The 21,381-nt window shown below is 40.9% G+C and overlaps 1 pseudogene; it reads right to left on the bottom strand.

Moving 5' to 3' along the window:
- Positions 1–737: 737 nt before the first annotated feature.
- Positions 738–1,712, bottom strand: LOC138081825 (nitric oxide-associated protein 1 pseudogene; annotated as a pseudogene).
- Positions 1,713–21,381: the final 19,669 nt, after the last annotated feature.

Raw genomic sequence — 21,381 nt, forward strand, 5'->3', positions numbered from 1 at the left:
CCCTGGTGGTACAATGGATAAAATCCACCTGCCAATTCAGGGGACATGGATTCCATCCCCCATCCGGGGAAGATTTCACATGCTGTGGAGCAACTAAGCCTGTGCGCCACAACTACTGAGCCAGTGCTGTAGGGCCTGGGAGGGGTGACTACTGAAGCCCATGTACCCTAGAGCCTGTGATCAACAAGAGGAGCCCCTGCACTGCAACGAAGAGCAGTCCCCATTGGCTGCAACTAGAGAAAGCCCACACACAGCAACAAAGACCAGCGCAATCCGAAATAAGTAAATAATAACAACAATAATAAAATCTGTATAGTATTCTCATGAGTAAACTCAAGATATAAAAGAGGAAGACAGGGGTGGAGGAGGTGTAGAAAGTAAAAGAAGGATTTTCTGGAGAAACAAAGGACTAAAGCTACAAGGGAAACCTCCAAGACAGCAGACACTGCTTTGTCCCCTGGTTCACTGAACCATGTCCCCTGGTTCAGTGTTTAGAACAGTGGCTTGAACATTAGAGTATTCTAATTATTTCTACTGAAAAGCTACTACAACCTATACTGAATTTACAAGCACTGAGCTGATATGGAAGAGAAATGTGACCGAAGTAGGGAGAGAATTTTTTAAAAGGGAAGCATCCCACCAGCCCCTGCTGGACATTGAAGGATACAGAATTAGGTGCCTGAAACATGATCAGACTTACAACTTTTCTGAAGACGAAGGAGATGGGTGCCCCAAGGCTAACCAGGCCAAGGGGAGATGGTGGCCCTGTCGATAGCTTCAGCGCCCTTGGCGATCCGGTAATCGACTCCAGAAGTATACTGAGAAGAGTGGACTTGCCAGCGTTGGTGGCACCAACCAGGTAGACGTCGCCGCGGTAGCGCCAGGAGCGCTGGAGCGCGGAGATCAGCTCCTCAACTCCATAACAGTCTTGGCGCTGATGAGCCGCACGTCTCTGAGCACCGTGCGGATCTTGGACGGAACATTAGCATTCTCCTCCCCATCCGGTGGCCGGTCCCCGCTAAGATGTTGTGGCCTTCGGTAGCCACGGGGCGGCAGGGGCCCGGCGCCGATAGTCATCCCACAGTCGCTCCTAGAGTCGCTGCTGGTAGTCGGGAGTGTCCTGGGGCATAAGGTCCACCTTGCTTCCCAGCACGATCAGCTGCTTGGGGCCCACCGGGCAGGGCAGGTGCAGCAGTAGGACGTCGGGCAGATTCAGCAGCTCCACCTTGTACAGCACCAGGGCGGGCTCCGGCCGCCGCAGAGCGGCGCTCACCACCTCCAGGAACTGTTCCTGGCTCACCTGAAGGCGTAGGGCGCGCCAGTGATGCACCAGCACTAAGCAGTATTGGCATACGGTCCGGGAGCACCTGCTGCCGCCTCTCCTCCCGTAGCCGCTGCGGCCGTCGCTCCTCTCCCTCCCGCCGCTGCTGCGGCTCCCACAGCTAGTCTTGGAGGGTCGGTTTCGGCTCCGAATCCTGGACGCATTCGGGGAACAGAAAACTCTCCTCCAGGTCAGCCCCTCCTGGGTTACCCCCAGTCGCCGTCGCGCCACGGGGAAGGCCACGTCCCAGACCCGCTGGGTGCCGGGAGGAAGAGTCGGCCGCGCATCTCCTCTCGAGGAGCGTCTCCCGGACGTCGTGGCGCACTACAGTGGGAGTGGGTCACCGCAGGAAGCCGCAGAGCAGTCCGCAAGCAAGGCGCGCGGGCAGCATAATTAACGCTGGCGAGGGCAAAGGGGCGGAGCCACCTGGGGCAGGAGCACTGTGGCTGGTGAAACAACAGGGACAGGCCGGGAGTACCTGAGAACTGTCATTCGTCAGCGTCGCACTGAAGCTACTTCTCCCGCGTCGAATCGCGTGAGTTCTCTCGATGAAGGCTCTATGGCCCAAGAACCCATTTGAAGCGGAGATAAAGATATCGGGGACTTAAGACTAGAGTGGGTTGGAATAGGCTTGCGAGTGAGGGTCTGCTCATTTTCAGGCTTTTTCAGCGCGCCGCCGCTGGCACTACCCGCTAATAAAAAATCTTATTTTTAAAATCTTGTTTTTTATCTTTGGAACTAGGAGGAAAAAAAAAAAGTTGAAAATCGAATGCCGCAGACTTATAGCCACAATAGAAACCTCTTATTAATACATCTTGGCTTTTTCTCCCATGTGTCATTATGCGTGCTTGCTCAGTCGCTTCAGTCGTGTCCGACTCTTTGCGACCCCAGGCTTCACTGTCCATGGGATTCTCCAGGCAAGAATACTGGAGTGGGAGTCATTTCCTTCTCCACGGGATCTTCCCGACCCAGTGATCAAAACAGCGTACCTGCATGGCAGGCGGATTCTGTATGGCTGAGCCACCAAGGAACCTTGTGTAATTATGTAACAGCACTAAAAAGCAATAACTTTTCATCGGCTACATCCAAGGCCAAACGTGTAGGAGCGATCCTCCCGGTATATAAACAGCTTCAAGCGTCCGCCTACAATTTGCGCGTGTGCAGAATTTCTAGCCGTTAGGAAACCTTAACCTACGCTTTGCGCAGGCGCAGAATTTATATTCCCTTCCTCGCCCCTCCCGCCCCCAGCGTAAGAAGCAGAGTATTCTGGGAATGCCGGAGGCAGAGGTGCTTTCGTCTGACGCAGCATGTGTGTGTGGCTGCTCGGCCATTCTGTTCGTGATTTTAAGAGTGTTGTGAACCGTTAATCAGTGTGTGTGACACACACAAGGGTACGTGAACATTCAGAACACTCCGCGGCGAGCCATCTAAGGGGGGAAACATGGGGGTCTGAACGAATGAAGGATTTGTGGCCTCCTTCCCGATCCAGGGTACTTGGGTTCGATCCCTGGGTCAGGAAGATCCTCTGGAGGAGGAAATGGCAACCCACTCCAGTACTCTTGCCTAGAAAATCCCATGGATGGAGGACCCTGGTGCAGGCTACAGTCCATGGGGTCGCAAAGAGTTGGACACGACCGAGCGACTTCACTTTCACTTTCCCAATCCAGGGTACCTTTTGGACTTGCCTGGTGGCTCAGGCGATAAAGAATCTACCTTCAATGCAGGAGACTCAGGTTGGATTCCTGGTTGAGGAAGATCCTCTGGAGGAGGGTATGGCTACCCACTCCAGTATTCCAGAGAATTGCCTGGAGAATTCCATGGACAGAGGAGCCTGGCAGGCTACAGTCCTTGCGGTCGGAGGCGACTGAGCGACCAATATTCTTTCACTTTACCGGGCCTGTCGGACCACCTCCCCAGTCGTTTACTCACATTCTCCAGGCTGGGAAGGAGTCCGGGATTTTGAGAGGTGGAGGGTTCGGGAAATGCAGTCTTTATGACTCGGTCGGAGGGACTCTTTCCGTTGTATGCTTCTCGGTAAATCTGACACTCCCTTCGCGTATTGAAAATAGAGTACAGAAACAGGACAAATTCCGTTGTTCTGACTTTGATGCAAAGGGCTGCTTTCTTGATTTCCCTTAAGGCCAAAGTAATGGATTTATTGAATTGTTGAATTTTTGAGGGTCAGCCTGTGCCAGGCACTGTGCTAGGCTCTGGAAATACACCAGGGACAAAGAATGGGGTGGGCGGTGGGGATCAGGGATTGATCTGGTTTGGCATTTCTTCATGATGTCCTGTGCCTATGTAAATTATCCTAGAAGATGACTTTTACATATCTTCTTTCCACAAGATGACACGGTTCTAGGTGGCACATATTTTACTGAACACGGTCAATGTATCTTTTTTTTTTCTTTTAATATGTAGAATTTTTAGTCATGTCTAGTGTATTTTCAAAGCTCCCAATTTCATTCTCTACAGCTTCTGTTTCAAAACGTCGTTTTCGTCTAGCTCCTTATACCGTTTTCAACCCTTTCATTTCTCCTTATTCTCTCATTTGCTTCACGGAGAAAATAGATGAAGAAGCTTCAGTTCAGTTCAGTTCAGTCGCTCAGTCGTGTCCGACTCGTTGCAACCCCATGAGCTGCAGCACATCAGGCCTCCCTGTCCGTCACCAACTCCCGGAGTTCACTCAGACTCAACGTCCATCGAGTCAGTGATGCCATCCAGCCATCTCATCCTCTGTCGTCCCCTTCTCCTCTTGCCCCCAATCCCTCCCAGCTATCAGAGTCTTTTTCCAATGAGTCAACTCTTTGCATGATGTGGCCAAAGTATTGGAGTTTCAGCTTTAGCATCATTAATTCCAAAGAACACCCAGGGCTGATCTTCAGAATGGACTGGTTGGATCTCCCTGCAGTCCAAGGGACTCTCAAGAGTATTCTCCAACATCACAATTCAAAAGCATCAATTCTTCGGTGCTCAGCTTTCTTCACAGTCCAACTCTCACATCCATACATGACCACTGGGAAAACCATAGCTTTGACTAGATGGACCTTTGTTAGCAAAGTAATGTCTCTGCTTTTGAATATGCTATCTAGGTTGGTCATAACTTTCCTTCCAAGGAGTAAGTGTCTTTTAATTTCATGGCTGCAGTCACCATCTGCAGTGATTTTAAGTTAAGTTAAGTCTCTCAGTCGTCTCCGACTCTTTGCAACCCCATGGACTGTAGCCCACCAGGCTCCTCCGTTCATGGGATTCTCCAGGCAAGAATACTGGAGTGGGTTAAAGTCTGCCACTGTTTCCACTGTTTCCCCATCGATTTCCCATGAAGTGATGGGAAATAGAAGAAGCTTAACTCTACTATTTATTTGTCACCTTTTAATCTTGAGTCCAGAAATCATTACATTCAAAGTTGAAACTGTTTTTTAGCTCAATTTTCAAAATTGAAACTTTTTTAGCTCAATTTTTGAGTTGGTCATATAGTCTCGTGGTTCATAAACCATGAAAATGTTAACTGTAAGATCTTATTCTTTTCCACCATCCTGTTCTGTTCACCATCTGTTTCTCTGTAGGTAACCACTGCTCTAGATTCTTAGCTCTCCAGATGCTTTATTTGTATTCAAGGAAATACAAATAATATTCTATTTTTCCTGCTTTTACAGACCAAAAGTAACTTCACACTTTTCTGTACTTTTATTTTTTGCTTTATATATCTATATCCAAAAGAGTTTCATATCAGTACATAGAGAATATCCTAATTTTTTTTCACAGATACGTAGTTTGTATGGATGGACTATAAAGTTGTGTCTTGATGTATAGTTGGGTTATTTTCAGTCTTTTTCCGCTTCGAGTAATCTTGTACATATCATTTTGTTCAATACAAGTATATTCTGTAGGATAAATTTTTAGGTATAAAATTTCAGGTTAGAAAATGGACACTTGTTACACAAATTATTAACATTTTGCTAAATGATTCCAAGCGACCACTGTAGTTGATTGTGTTAATTAATATTCTCATTAGCAATGTATAATAATCCTGTGGAAAAACAGTTAACATTAGATCGGTGATCACATTTGCTCTAGCATTGAGTCTTCTTGTGTCCTTTGATATCATTATTAGATATGCTCTCATCAGGTTTTAGACACTTGTTTTTAAGCTGGCTTCTTTTTATGTGAAATATTAGCTCTCTCTTGTCCTTGGGAAAACATGTTGAATATTTCCTTTTTCTTTAAGTATTTTAAGAAAATGATAAATGATTGATAAATCAAATGGACGTTTTTAAAACCTTATGTAAACCCTTTGGTAGTCAACACTGTTGATGACTTTTCCGTGAAAACTCCTTCCTTCCATCTGCTACATCCCTCTCACTTAGTTCTCACCTGTGTGACTTTTTTTCTTATTCTTTTCTGCTGTTCACATTCCTGGATGACTTCATTCATTCTCTGTAGCTTCGGTTACCATGTATTAGTGGATGACTTCTAAGTACAGTCGGCCCTCCATATGGGTGGGTTCAGCATCTGGGATTTAACTAACTTTGGATGGAGAATATTTGGGAAGAAGTTTCCAGAAAGGAAAGTTCCAGGAAGGAAAATTTGAATTTACCTTGGGCTGACAAGTATTTATAGGCATGCTTTTAAAAATTTTGCTCCTCTTTATGTGCTTCACAGTATTACATTCTTTATAGATTTAGCGTTATGACAACCCTGCATTGAGCAAGTCTATTGATGCCATTTATTAGACTGCATTTGTTCACTTCATGTCTCTGTGTCACATTTTGGCAATTCTTGCAATATTTCAGACTTTTTCATTATTATGTTTTTTATGGTGACCTCTGATCAGTGATCTTTGATTTTACTACTATGAGTGGCTGAAGGGTCAGATAATGATTAGCATTTCTTCACAGAAATTGTATTTTTAAATTAAGGTGAGTGCATTGATTTTTATTTTTAAAAGTTTATTTATTTTTGGCTGTGTTGGGTCTTCATTGCTATACAGGTTTTTCTCTAGTTGCACAGAGCAAGGACTACTGTCTAGTGGTATTTAGTGGCTTTGTAGTCTCATTGTAGTGGCTTCTGTTGTTACAGAGCATGGGCTCTAGGGTGTGTGAGTGGCAGCATGGGGGCTCAGTAGTTGCAGCCCCTGGGCTCTAGAACACAGGCTCTGTAGTTGTGGTACACAGGTTTAGTTGCTTCATGTCATGTGGGATCTTCCCAGATCAGGAATTGAACCCATATCTCCTGTGTTGGCAGGCAGATTTTTTACCACTGAGCCACCAGGGAAGCCGCTACATTTTTTTTTTAGACATAATGCTTAGTAGACTATGGTGTAGTATAAACATAGCTTTTATATGCCCAGCAGGCTTTCTTTCCTGTTCTGTTTCTATTTTTGTCCCAGTACCATACTGTTTTGATTATTGTAGCTTTGTAGTATAGTCTGAAGTCAGGGAGCCGGACTCCTCCAGCTCCATTTTTTCTTTCTCATGATTGCTTTGACTCATCTGGTTTATTTGTGTGTGTGTGTGCGTGTGTGTTTGTGTATGTGTTTCCATACAAATTTAAATTTTTTTTCTAATTTTATGAAAAATACCATTGGTAATGTGATAGAGGTTTCATTGAATCTGTAAATATCCTTGGGAAGTTCCAATCCAAGAACAGGGATTTTCTTGGATTGGAAATATTTGTGTCATCTTCCATTTCTTTTGTCATGTTTTATAGTTTTGGGGATATAAATCTTTTGCCTTCTTAGATACGTTTATTCCTTTGTTTTACTCTTTTTGATGTGATGGTAAATGGGATTGTTTCTTGAATTTCTCTTTCTGATCTTTTGTTGTTAGTGTATAGAAAAGCAAGAGATTTCTGTGTATGAATTTTGTATCCTACAACATTACCAGATTCATTGATGAGCTCTAGTAGTTTTCTGGTAGTATCTGTAGGATTTTCTATGTATAGAATCATCTGCAAACAGTAACAGTTTTTCTTTTCCAATTTGGATTCCTTTTATTTCTTTCTCTACTCTGATTGCTGTGGCTAGGACTTCTAAAACTGTGTTCAATAAAAGTGGCAAGAGTGGACATCCTTGTCTTGTTTCTGATCATAGAAGAAATGCTTTCAGTTTTTCACTGTTCAGTATGATGTTAGCTATAGGTTTGTCATTTACAACCTTTGTTATGTTGAGGTAGGTTCCCTCTAAGCCCACTTCTGGGGGGTTATCACCATAAATGGGTGTTGAATTTTGTCAAAAGCTTTTTCTACATCTGTTGAGATGATCATTTGGTTGCTGTTAATCTTCTTCAACTTGTGAATCACACTGATTGATTTCTGGATATTGAAAAATCCTTACATCCCTGGGATAAATCCCACTTAATCATGGTGTATGATCCTTTTAATATATTGTTGGATTTGGTTTACTAGCATTTTGTTTAGGATTTTCTATGTTCATCAGTTATATTGGCTTGTAATTTGTGTGTGTGTGTGTGTGTGGTATCTTTCTCTGATTTTGGTATCAAGTAGATGGTGGCCTCATAGAATCAGTTTGGAGTGTTCCTTCCTCTGAAATATTTTGGAATAGTTTCAGAAGGATAGGTGTTAACTATTCTCTAAATGTTTGGTAGAATTCACCTGTGAAGCCATATGTTCCTGGACTTTTGTTTGTTGAAAGTTTTAAAATTACAGTTTCAATTATAGTACTTGTGATGGTGTATTCATATTTTTTATTTCTTCCTGGTTCAGTCTCAGAAGATTGTACCTTTCTAAGAAATTGCTCATGTATCCACAGTTGCCCATTTTATTGGCTTATAGTTGCTTGTAGTAATCTCTTATGATCCTTTATATTTATGTGGTGTCCCTTGTAACTTCTCCTTTTTCATTTCTAATTTTTTTGATTTGAGTCCTCTTCCTTTTTTCTTGATGAATCTGGCAGTAAGTTTATCAGTTTCCTTTATCTTTTCAAAAAACTGAATTTTAGTTTTGTTGATTTTTGCTATTTTTTGTCTCTATTTCATTTATTTCTGCTCTGATCTTTTAAAAAGAAACTTTTTATTTTGTATTAGAGTATAGCATATTAACAATGTTGTGATAGATTCAGGTGAACAGTGAAGGGACTCAGCCATACATATACATTTATCCATTTTCCCCAAACTCCATTCCCATCCAGGCTGTGACATAAAATTGAGTTTCTGCTCTGATCTTTGTGATTTCTTTCCTTCTACTAAGTTTGGATTTTGTTTGTTCTTTCTCTAGTGACTTTAGGTGTAAGATTAGGTTCTTTATTTGAAATTTTCCCTATATCCTGAAGTTAAGATTGTATTAAAAGCAGAGACGTTACTTTGCTGACAAAGGTCCATATAGTCAAAACTATGGTTTTTTTCAGTAGTCATTAATGGGATATGAGAGTTGGACCGTAAAGAAGGCTGAACACTGAAGAATTGATGCTTTTGACCTGTGGTGTTGGAGAAGACTCTTGAGAGTCTCTTGGACTGCAAGGAGATCAAGCCAGTCAATCATAAAGGAAATCAACCCCGAATATTCATTGGAAGGACTGATGCTGGAGCTGAAGCTCTAATACTGTGGCCACCTGATGTGAAGAACTGACTCATTGGAGAAGACCCTGATGCTGGGAAAGATTGAAGATAGGAGGGGAAGGGGACGACAGAGGTTGAGATAGTTGGATGGCATCACTGACTCAATGAATATGGGTTTGAGCAAGCTCTGGGAGATGATGATGGACAGCAAAGCCTGGCATGCTGGAGTCCATGGGGTTGCAAAGTCGGACACAACTGAGTGACTGAACAACAACAACAAGATTGTGTTCAACAACAAGACTGTGTTACTATAAACTTCCCTTTTAGAACTGTCTTTGCTGTATCCCATGGGTTTTGGATCCTTGTGTTTTCATTTTCATTCATTTTAATTTTATTTCTTCTTTGATTTGTTCAGTGATACATTGATTGTTTAGTAACATATGGTTTGGTCTCCATAAGTTTGTGTTTTTTACAGTTTTTTCTTGTAGTTGACTTTTAATCTCATAGCATTGTGGTCAGAGAAGATGCTTGATATTATTTCAGTTTTCTTAAATTTACTTAGGCTGCCCTAGTGGCCCAACTTGTGATCTATCCTGGAGAATGTTCCATGTGCACTTGAGAAGAATGTGTATTCTGCTGCTTTCAGATGTAATGTACTATAAATATCAACTAAACCCAATGGTCTGTCTATTAAGACCTTTGTTTCCTTATTGATTTTCTGTCCATTGATGTAAAGGGATTGTTAAAAGACCCCCACTATTATTGTATTACTGTTGGTTTCAGCTTTTATGACTGTTAGGATTTGCTTTCTATGTTGAGGTGCTTTTATGTTGGGTGCATATATATTTAGAAAGCTGAGACCTGGTGGCTTAGTCAGTAAGGAATCCTCCTGCAGTGCAGGATACCTAGGTTCAATCCCTGGGTTGGGAAGATCCCCTGGAGAAGGAAATGGCAACACACTTCAATATTCTTGCCTGGGAAATCCCATGGACAAAGGAGCCTGGCAGGCTACAGCCCACGGGGTTCATATTTACAATTGTAATGTCTCCTTGGATTGATCCCTTGATTATTATGTAGTATCCATCATTGTCTCTTATAACAGTCTTTATTTATTTATTTTAAAAACTATCTGTTTATTTATTTGACTGCATCAAGTCCTCGTTGCAGCACTTGGGATTTTCGTTTTATCATGCATTATCTTTTGCTGTGGTGCATGGACTCTCTAGTTGCAGCAAACGGGCTCAGTAGTTGCAATGTGGGGGCTTAGTTGCTCCGTAGCATGTGGAGTCCTAGTTCCCCAACGAGGCTTTGAACCCACATCCCCTGGATTGCAGATGGATTCTTAAACACTGGACTACCAGCAAAGTCCTGGCATATGTATAGTTTTTATTTACTTGTGGTATATTAATTCTATTTTTGCCTCTGTTTTAAGAAAGTGATGAATTATAAAACTTAATGTCTATGGAATATGGCTTTTAACTCTGAAGAGTATCCATATTAGCAAAGTGGATTAATTTAGCCAATTTATATACCATCTTCTACTTAAAATATCAATTTTGGTTTAAATGGAATCATCCAAGCTTTTATGGAAAAATATTATTTGCCTTCTTTATGTTCTTTGGTTTAATTTTAGCCAAGATGTTTGCTGAAGCTTGAATAAATTTACCTCTCCAAACCTACCCATCGGGAAAGAGATGGTGCTACTTCACCAGTGATGCCTCATGAAGCCAGGTTAAGAAATCTCATGTAAGAAAGAGTTATTTCAGCAGCTGATACCAAAATAAAATAAAAAATGTAATTTTAGTCAGTTGAGAGTTTTAGCAATTACCTTACTATTAGTTTGTGATCTGCTTTTATTTTCTGGTCCTCTTCATGTTGATATTATAGAAACAGTCATTAAGGAAGGTAAAGAACAACTTCAGGTGCAGCATCAGAACACTTTCACGGTAAAACTCCAGTTACATTGTATTCAATATACTGCCTATTCAATGGCTTAATAGATCATGATCTTTGTGAATTAAATGGATGCCCCTTGGATCCTGATGGCTCTTTCATTCTTAATGGATCAGAAAACTATAGTAGCCTTATGTTAAAAAAAAATTATACAATTAGTATTAGATTTATATTATGAAAGTTGAAATTAAAGTATAAGCCTTTATATAGATTAATCTGAAAGTGGTATTTGAATTATTTAGGAGGGTGACAGCTGAATTTACATAACAAGGTTTTATTCAACTGCATATACTATGCACTAGAAATTTGGTTAGTTGTATGTTTCTGTGGAGCAGTTTTGCAAAATGGAGTTTATAAAGTTCAGTAGTTGATGTTTCAGTGAGCCTATGTGATGACATTAAATTAAGATGTAGCTTTCACTGTTCTTTCTACTTCAAGGACCTTGTGGATTTTATGGCTGTAACTCTTATTGTCCATGTAGGTTGTGATTGCTCAAGAGAAAATGGCAACACAGTCTATGTGTTTGCCAAAAAGGAGTCTAAATATATCTACACAGAATAGTGTGGATCATGTCTAGAGATGTGGAAGTATCTCCGCAGAGGAGTGGGCCTGACTCCCTAGGGCCACGTTACCACACCTGTTTGTTCGTTAAGCTGTTCGAGGAGTCTTCCTGGATTGTCTGGTTTCCCTTAGAGGCCCACCTACCCATGAATGCTCCCACCAAGGCCCTACACTCATCTTGATGCTGCTGCTAAATCACTTCAGTTGTGTCTGGCTCTGTGCGACCCCATAGATGGCAGCCCACTAGGCTCCCCCGTCCCTGGGATTCTCCAGGCAAGAACGCTGGAATGGGTTGCCATTTTCTTCTCCAGTGCATGAAAGTGAAAAGTGAAAGTGAAGTCGCTCATTCGTGTCCTACTCTTAGCGACCCCATGGACTGCAGCCCACCAGGCTCCTCCGTCCATGGCATTCTCCTGGCAAGAGTACTGGAGTGGAGTGCCACTGCCTTCTCCATCACTGCCTACACTCATCTTGGTTCTCCTCAACTCCTTGCCTTTTTCCTGTAAGACATAGTCCTTACAGAAACTTATAAACTAGTGACACAAGTTTATAATAAACTCTTAAGAGAATATTATAAATGCAAAAGGACTTCCCAGGTGGCACAGTAGAATCTGCCTGCCAATGCAGGAGATGGGATTGGATCTCTGGGTCAGGAAGATCCCCTGGAGTAGAAAATGGCAACCCACTGCAGTATTCTTGCCTTGGAAATTCCATGGACAGAGGAGCCTGGTGGGATACATGGGGTTCCAAACAGTCCTGAGATGACTGAGCAACACACATAAATGCAAAAAAAAAAAATCTTCCCTGTTTTTATCTTGAATGTTTTAAAACACTGAAATTTTTGGAAAGGATAGATTTTTTTTTGTAGACTATCCTTCAATTTGGATTTTTCTAAAATTTCTTCATGATTATATTCAATTTATACCATTTCTTGGCAGAACAAATCTAGAGGTCATATTGTGTGCTTCCCAGGACATCATATCAGGTGTCACATGATGTCATTATGTCCCATCATTGGTAATATTAACTTCACAGTGGCAGCTATTAGGTTCTTCCATTGTAAAGTTACTATCTTTGTGGAAAGTTTTATTGAGTCTAGATAAATATGCATTTCCTTATCAGTCTTTTCCATTGATGATTTTTGTCTAAGGCGTAATTGATATTCATCAATGGAAAATATTGATGAGAAAATGCATATTTATCTAGACTCAAAGCTGGGCTGGATGAAGCACAAGCTGGAAACAAGATTGCTGGGAGAAATATCAGTGACCTCAGATATTCAGATGAAACCACCCTTATGGTAGAAAGTGAAGAAGAACTAAAGAGCTCCTGATGAAAGTGAAAGAGAGTGAAGAAGTGGGCTTAAAGCTCAACATTCAGAAAACTAAGATCATGACATCTAGTCCCATCACTTCATGCAACTAGATGGGAAAACAATGGAAACAGTGACAGACTTTATTTTCTTGGACTCCAAAAGCACTGCAGATGGTGAATGCAGCCGTGAAATTAAAAGATGTTTGCTCCTTGGAAGAAAAGCTATGACCAACCTAGATAGCATATTAAAAAGCAGAAACATTGCTTTACAGAAAGGTCCATATGGTCAAAGCTGTGGTTTTTCCAGTAGTTATGTATGAATGTGAGAGTTAGACCATAAAAAAAGCTGAGCACCAAAGAATTGATGCTTTTGAACTGTGGTGTTGGAGAAGACTCTTGAGAGTCCCTTGGACTGCAAGGAGATCCAACCAGTCCATCCTAGAGGAGATCAGTCCTAGGTGTTCACTGGAAAGACTGATGTTGAAGTTCAGTTCAGTTCAGTTCAGTTCAGTCGCTCAGTCGTGTCCGACTCTTTGCGACCCCATGAATCGCAGCACACCAGGCCTCTCTGTCCATCACCATCTCCCGGAGTTCAGTCAGACTCACATCCATCGAGTCAGTGATGCTATCCAGCCATCTCATCCTCGGTTGTCCCCTTCTCCTCCTGCCCCCAAACCCTCCTAGCGTTAGAATCTTTTCCAGTGAGTCAACTCTTAGCATGAGGTGGCCAAAGTACTGGAGCTTCAGCTTTAGCATCATTCCTTCCAAAGAAATCCCAGGGCTGATCTCCTTCAGGATGAACTGGTTGGATCTCCTTGCAGTCCAAGGGACTCTCAAGAGTCTTCTCCAACATCACAGTTCAAAAGCATCAATTCTTCGACACTCAGCCTTCTTCACAGTCCAACTCTCACATCCATATATGACCATAGGGAAAACCATAGCCTTGACTGGATGGACCTTAGTTGGCAAAGTAATGTCTCTGCTTTTGAATATTCTATCTAGGTTGGTCATAACTTTTCTTCCAAGGAGTAAGCGTCTTTTAATTTCATGGCTGCAATCACCATCTGCAGTGACTTTGGAACCCCAAAAAATAACGTCTGACACTGTTTCCACTGTTTCCCCATCTATTTCCCATGAAGTGATGGGACTGGATGCCATGATCTTCATTTTCTGAATGTTGAGCCTTAAGCCAACTTTTTTACTCTCCTCTTTCACTTTCATCAAGAGGCTTTTTAGTTCCTCTTTGCTTTCTGCCATAAGGGTGGTGTCATCTGCATATCTGAGCTTATTGATATTTCTCCCGGCAATCTTGATTCCAGCCTTTGCTTCTTCCATTCCAGCATTTCTCATGATGTACTCTGCATAGAAGTTAAATAAGCAGGGTGACAGTATACAGCCTTGACGTACTCCTTTTCCTATTTGGAACCAGTCTGTTTTTCCATGTCCAGTTCTAACTGTTGCTTCCTGACCTGCATACAGATTTCTCAAGAGGCAGGTTAGGTGGTCTGGTATTCCCACCTCTGTAGGGGACCTAGGGCAGCAGAGAGGGTGAGGCCAGGCTCTTCACCTGCCTGGGGGAGGGGATGAGAACACCTGGGGTTAGAGCTGGGAATACGTCCCTAGGGGGTTAGAAGCAGCTTCAGGAAGCCTAAGAAAGTGAGTCTTGTTGGCACCTGAGGCGCTCAGACCTGTCCATCCCTCTCAGGCCTTCCCAGCTCCTCATACACACCTCTTGTTCTCTGGCCCAAGCAGATGGCCGATGCTACCTCCTCTCTGTGGTCCACTGGAGAAGGGAATGGCAAGCCACTTCAGTATTCTTGCCTTGAGAACCCCATGAACAGTATGAAAAGGCAAAATGATAGGATACCAAAAGAGGAACTCCCCAGGTCAGTAGGTGCTCAATATGCTCCTGGAGATCAGTGGAGAAAGAACTCCAGAAAGAATGAAGGGATGGAACCAAAGCAAAAACCATACCCAGATGTGGATCTTGAAGTTGAAACTCCAATATTTTGGCCTGATGCGAAGAGCTGACTCATTTGAAAGGTCCCTGATGCCGGGAAAGATTGAGAGCAGGAGGAGAAGAGGACAACAGAGGATGAGATGGTTGGATGACATCACTGACTCAATGGACATGAGTTTGGGTAAACTCCAGGAGTTGGTGATGGACAGGGAGGCCTGACGTGTTGTGGTCCATGGGGTCACAATGAGTCAGACACAGTTGAGCAACTGAACTGAACTGAACTGAACTGAACTGAATAAAACCTTGCACAAAAGTAGTAACTTTATTTTATAGTGGAGGAACCGAACAGCTGCCACTGTGAGGAAATCTCTCCTCTCCCTGTGGCTGTGTATGTATAGATGCAAAAAAAATTTATTGTTAATCTTTAGTTATAGCTTATTATAAAGTTACTAAGTAAAAAATGCTTTTGGTTTTAAATTTTAGTGAAATCAAGACTTTTGTTAATGGCTGCTGAACTGGAATACATAAACATATTGAACAGCATATGAACACTGTGGAAATTATGGTATCGGATGGACATCACTGTGTCTTAAGTAAGAGTCTTTAATTAACTAAGATCTGTGGGATTTCCAAACACAGCATAAGACTAGTGAAAATTATCTTTGTATTTGTATCTTTCTTAAACTGGTTTCCTTTGAACTGTAAAATGTAGTTAAAAGTTTAAGTGATATTTTGAGCTAAATTTAATTATAAGATATCACTTGCTTTATTGCTTGAGATATATGCATCTAAATTTTTGACATGTAATTTGTTATTAAATTATATTTTAGAACTCAAATTATATTTTAAAGTAAAAAATTCTTTTGAGAATCTTTTTGTAAAGTTGACAAAAATATTTTTAAAAAAGGAATGAGGAACTTCCCTGGTAATCCAGTGGTTAAGAATCTGCAGAAGGCACAGGTTCAGTCCCTGGTCGAGGAACTAAGATCCTGCATGCAGCACAGCTTAACCAAAAAATTTTTAAAAAGAGAGAGAAACAGAGAAAAATGGATTAGCATTCTATGATTTCCCCTTTGTCTTATTCCAGAGATTCATTCATGAAATATGATACACCTCTAGATTTTCTCATGTTTAGATAGCTGTTAAAGTACCCTGGGATTAGGGTGAATTTTTTTAATCATTAAAATAGAATATGAGTTCTATTCCTTTCCAAAATAGGGCTTTTGCTTTTAGCATACTGTATTGAGGGATAGGGCTCAGGCTTTTGATTCTCTCAAATACGCATCTTGGAGTCTGTTTTGGTGAAAATGGGTTTAGAGAGAAACTGTAACACACTTTAGCCAGAGCTCGTCTTCTGTCTATGTAGCAAAGCAGAGAATTGAGATTTGGCTGCTCCAGGACTTGCTCCAGTGGATGATAGACCCTGAGTTTTGACCTGAGTGTTTTCATAGCTTGAAGTTCAGGAGCAGCATGCTTCACTTGCAGGGATAAGAGAAAGCCTGATAACCAACATTGGCTGTGTTTTTATGACCGAGAACTTACTGTTAATGTGTGTATTTCTGAAGAGAACTGCCTTCAGCTTTTCTGTGTTCTCTAGGGTAAAATTAAGTTCTTCATATTGTTTTAGGCCTCTTTACCTTTCCATGGACAAATTCCTTCAACCTGGAATGCTTGTGCAACCTATTTCCCATGCCTCCTCAAAAATGGGTAATAGGAAGAGGGGTGCTTATTACTTTTTTCAGGTAATTCTCACTAATTCTGCAAAACTTTAGTATTGACTCTTGTCTTCTTCAGTATACTTTACCTGACCCCCCAGTTTGATTTAGATCAGAGATTGGCAAACATTTTCTGTGAAGGGTCAGATATTAAATATTTTAGTCTTTGTTTACCTTACAGTGTCTGTTGTGTATTCAGCCCTGCCATTGTAGTGAAAAGCAGCCATAGACAATACAGAAACCAATTAAACTTTATTTACAACAGTAGGTGGCAGATGAAGGCAGATTTGGCCTGCAGGCTATTCTCTGAGCCCCTGATTTAGACCTATCTCTGTGACTGTAAATGACATCTTTTCCTTAAATAATTTCTGACAGAATGTGTACACCAGATGGTAATTATTGGTATATATGCCTACTTCACTCACTATACTATTCACTTCTCGGAGGCAGACAATGTGTCTTAATAGGACTTTGTATTTTCAGCTCTGAGCATGGTGCCTGACACGTAGTGTCTGACAGCGAGTGTTTGTTGAACCTATAATTGGACCCTGTGTCCTTGGACTGGGCCCTTTAATCTCCTGTTGAAGAGCGTTAGGAGACTCTGAGTAGGAATATTGTGTTTATTTTTCATGAGTCTAGTACTTTTCTCCTCCTTCATATTTTCTGATAACCAGAGGTCCTCATTTTGCTGGTTTCTGATAGACTTTCCTGTCAATAGTCCTTTCTAGACCTACTGAAACTCATATATTTCCTTTGGAGCACATGATACTGTTTAGTCTTCAAGGCGAACACAGCTCACTTTATTTCTTCCTGTTAAGACAACAGTTATATTCTATTAGCTCTATTGTAATATAATATTCTACGTTCTATTCTGAGTTCTCCAAGGATTCAAAGCAGGCATTTGAGAATGCCACTCATGCTGTTTTGGCTCCCAGTGTTTCATCTTAGGTTGTTTTCTATGGACAGCAAGGGGGCTAAGAATGTAGCACATTTTCTGTTTCTTGACTTTGGACTCTGGGAGAATTTGATGTTTTTGCTCAAGCTTTTATGATTTACTGTTGTTTTTACACTTACTAATCCAAGTCTTTTCCTAATAAACCTGATCTTTTTTAAATAAAAGTGTCCAGATGTGATTTTACTTTTTTAAAGTACTATTGTGGAAAAATGCTATTTTTCCATTTTCCAACTAACCAGCAGTTCATTTCTTAGTTGACTTCCAAGATTATATATTAGGTATGAATAATTCACTAGAAATTCTTATTTGTTTCCTTTTTGACTTGTGTCTTTATGTATGCATGCATTCGTGCTAAGTCGCTTCAGTCGTGTCTGACTCTTTGCAACCCTATGGACTTTTAGCCCTCCAGCCTCCTCTATCCATGGAATTCTTCTGGCAAGAATACTGGAGTGGATTGCCATGCTCTCCTCCAGGAAATCTTCCCGATCCAGGGATCAAAGTGGTATCTCTTAAGTCTCCTGCTTTGGCAGGCAGGTTCTTTACCGCTAGTACCACCTGGGAAGCCCATCTTGATATACAGATACTTCAAAATCTGAAATGCTCTTAATAATTATTATGTCCTCTATTGCATATTTTCATGGAATATATTTTCTAGTGCTTCCTAGTAGAAATAAAGTATAAGTTATATAAGCAATTAAAATTTTTCTAGTTAGCCATACTAAACTAAAAAAGAGATAGATGAAAATAATTTTAATAATATTTTTATTTGACATGATAATCCAAAATATTTTAATTTCAACATATAATCAATGTAAAAATTATTGAAATTTTATATATTTTGTGTGTATGTGATATATCTTTGAAGTCCAGTGTAGAGTTTATACCAACAACATAATTCATTTCAGAATGGCCATATTTCAGGTGCCCAGTGATGACCTGTGGCTAGTGACTGCTCTCTTAGACAGCTTGACTGTAGACCATTTGTCTGATAGGTGATTGTGACTGGGAGTTAAGTTATAGGCTTATAACTGGGAAAGCCTGATCAAGGCAGAGTGATACAGGGCTGGCTGTTGAAAGATTACAGAGTGAAGTACGTATAATTTTCAAAGTGGCAACATAAGAAATTGTCATATACCGTTGACCCTTAAGCGACACAGGTTTAAATTACATGGTTTCACTTATATGTGGATTTTTTTTTTTTTTGCTACACCACGTGGCATATGAGATCTGACCAGGGATTGAACCTGTGCCCCCTGCAGTGGCAGCGTGGTCTTAATCATTGGACTGCCAGGGAAATCCCATATGTGGATTATTCTCAATAAACACATTAGAAAATTATCTGGAGATTTGGAACCATTTGAAAAACATCACAGACTAGCCATGTAACCTAGAAATATTGAAAAAATAAGAAAGATATGTCATGAATGTATAAAATATATTTAGATACTAGTTTATTTGATCATTTTCTACCATAAAATATACAGTAATCTATTATAAGAAGGTAAAATTTACCAAAATGAGTGCAACGACTTATAGACAGTACATGAGCCATTTACCATCAAGTAAAATGTAAACATGTAAAGATGCAATATTGAATCATAACTGCATAAAATTAAATGTCATGTACTATTACAATTAATCTTTTAATATTGTGGTAAGCTCAAGTGTGTTTTGTTGTTTGTTGCTGTTTAGTTGCTAAGTCATGTTCAACTCTTTTGCAACCCATGGACTGCACCCCAGGAGGCTTCTCTGTCCATGGGATTCTTCAGGCAAGAATACTGGAGTGGGTTGCCATTTCTTCCTCTGGGGATATCTGCTTTAAATGCCATGAGACACTAATCATTTCCATGTGAGCACTTCATCTTTCCAGTAAATTGCATATCACAGTAAAAAGTGATCTCTTGCAGTTCTTGTATATTTTTCTTTGTGTTTAATGCGACACTGTAAACCTTGAATAACACCATGAGACCAATATGAAGTGCCACTAGTGATTCTAGAAATGCTCCCATGAAGCAGAGAAAAGTCATGACATTTCAAGGAAGAGCTGAATTGCTTGATGTGTACTGTAGATTGAGGTCTGCAGCTGCAGTTGCCAGCCATTTCAAGATAGATGAATCCAGCATAAAGACCATCGTAAACAAAAAAAAAGAAAGGAAATATGTGAAAACATCATTACACCTATGCCAGCATGCATGCAAATGTACCTTTTTTGAAATAACTTTTTATCTTATATCAAAAATGCAGCTTTTATGTGGGTGTAGAATTACTATAAGAAAAGCATACCTACTAATATGATTTGAGAAAAAGCAGTCATTATTATATGATGACTTAAATGGAAAGTGAAGGATCTTAATGCCACCAAGGGCTGATTTGATCATTTTAGAAAGGGGTTTGACTTAACACATGTCAAGATAACAGGAGCAGCAGCTTCTGCTGACCAAGAAGCAGCAGATAAGTTCCCAGGCACCATTAAGAAAATCATTGAGGAGGAACAATAACAGGCTAAACAGGTTTTTAATGTAGACAAAAAGAGCCCTATTCTCGGTGGAGGGGGGTCGGGGGGAAGTGCCACAAAGGACATTTACCAGTAAGGAAGGGAAGCGAATACTAGTTTTAATTCAGGAAGGGATAGGCTAACTCTCCTGTTATGCACAAATGCAGTGGGGTTTAGGATAAGGACTGCCCTTATCTATAAGATCCCTGGGTCAGGAAGATCCTCTGGAGAAGGAAATAGCAACCCACTCCAGTACTCTTGCCTGGAAAATCCCATGGACGGAGGAACGTGGTAGGCTACAGTCCATGGGGTCGCAAAGAGTTGGACACAACTGAGCGACTTCACTTTACCTATAAACCTGCTGACCCACAAGCCTTGAAGGGAAAAGATAAAATACCTGCTGCCAGTGTTTTGATTGTACTGCAACAAGGAAGCCTGGATAATGAGAACCCTTTTCTTAGATTGGTTCTACTGATGCTTTGTCCTGGAAGTCAGTAATTACATTGCAAGTAAAGAACTGCCTTTTAAAGGTTTATTTTTATTGGACAGTACCCCGGCCATGCAGAACCCCATGAATTCAACACTGAGGTATTGAAGTGGTCTTGCTGCCTCCAAATACAACATCTCTAATTCATTCCTATGATCAGGAAGTCATAGGGACCGTTATGGCTCATTACACGTAGTACTCTATGTAAAGGATTATCAATGCTATGGGAGAGAACTCCATGGAAAGATCATGGAAGTCTGGAAGGACTTACACGATTGAAGATGCCATCATCATAGGAAAAGCTGTGAAGCCCATCAAGCCCAAAGCAATAAATTCTTGCTGGAGAAAACTGTGTCCAGATGTTGTGTATGACTTCACAGGATATGCAACAGAACCAGTCAAGGAAATCATGAAGGACATTTTGGATAATGGCAAAAAAGCTGGAGGTGAAGGGTTTCAAAATAGGGATCTTAGAGAAATTCAAGAGCTAATAGGCACGATACAAGAGGAATTAGCAAGAGATGACTTGGACAGAGTGCTTCCGAACCAGTGCCACATGATGAGGAGAAAGACACGGAAGAAGGAAGAAGCAGTGCCAGGAAACAAACTGACATTAGACTAACTAGGAAGAGAGTTCTCATCATTAAAAACTGCTTTTGACTTCTTTTACAGCATGGACCTTTCTATGCTACTGGTGCTAGAACTAAAGCACACAGTGGAAGAAGGATTCGTACTTTATAGAAACATTTATAGAAAAATAAAAAAGCAAAAAAGTCAGAAATTAGGGTGTATTTCCATCAAGTTAAACCCAGTGTGCCTGCCTCTCCTGCTTCCCCTCCCATACCTGGGACAGCAAAACCAATCCCTCCTCACTCCTCCTCAGCCTAGTCAATATGAATCAAAGACACCTAGGATAAAGACCTTTGTGATGATCCACTTCCACCTAATGAATAGTAGATAGTCATCATGTCCTACAGTTAATCAACCTATCTGTTAAGTATGTTTGTGAGTTCTTGTATGAAAGTCTAATAACTACTACAAGAACTGTATGAGATGTTGTGTCGTCGCTGTCATCGTCACCTAAGGATTCACCATATAGAACATCAC

This window comes from Capricornis sumatraensis, chromosome 7 (assembly GCF_032405125.1).
Source record: "Capricornis sumatraensis isolate serow.1 chromosome 7, serow.2, whole genome shotgun sequence".
Lineage (NCBI taxonomy): Eukaryota > Metazoa > Chordata > Mammalia > Artiodactyla > Bovidae > Capricornis > Capricornis sumatraensis.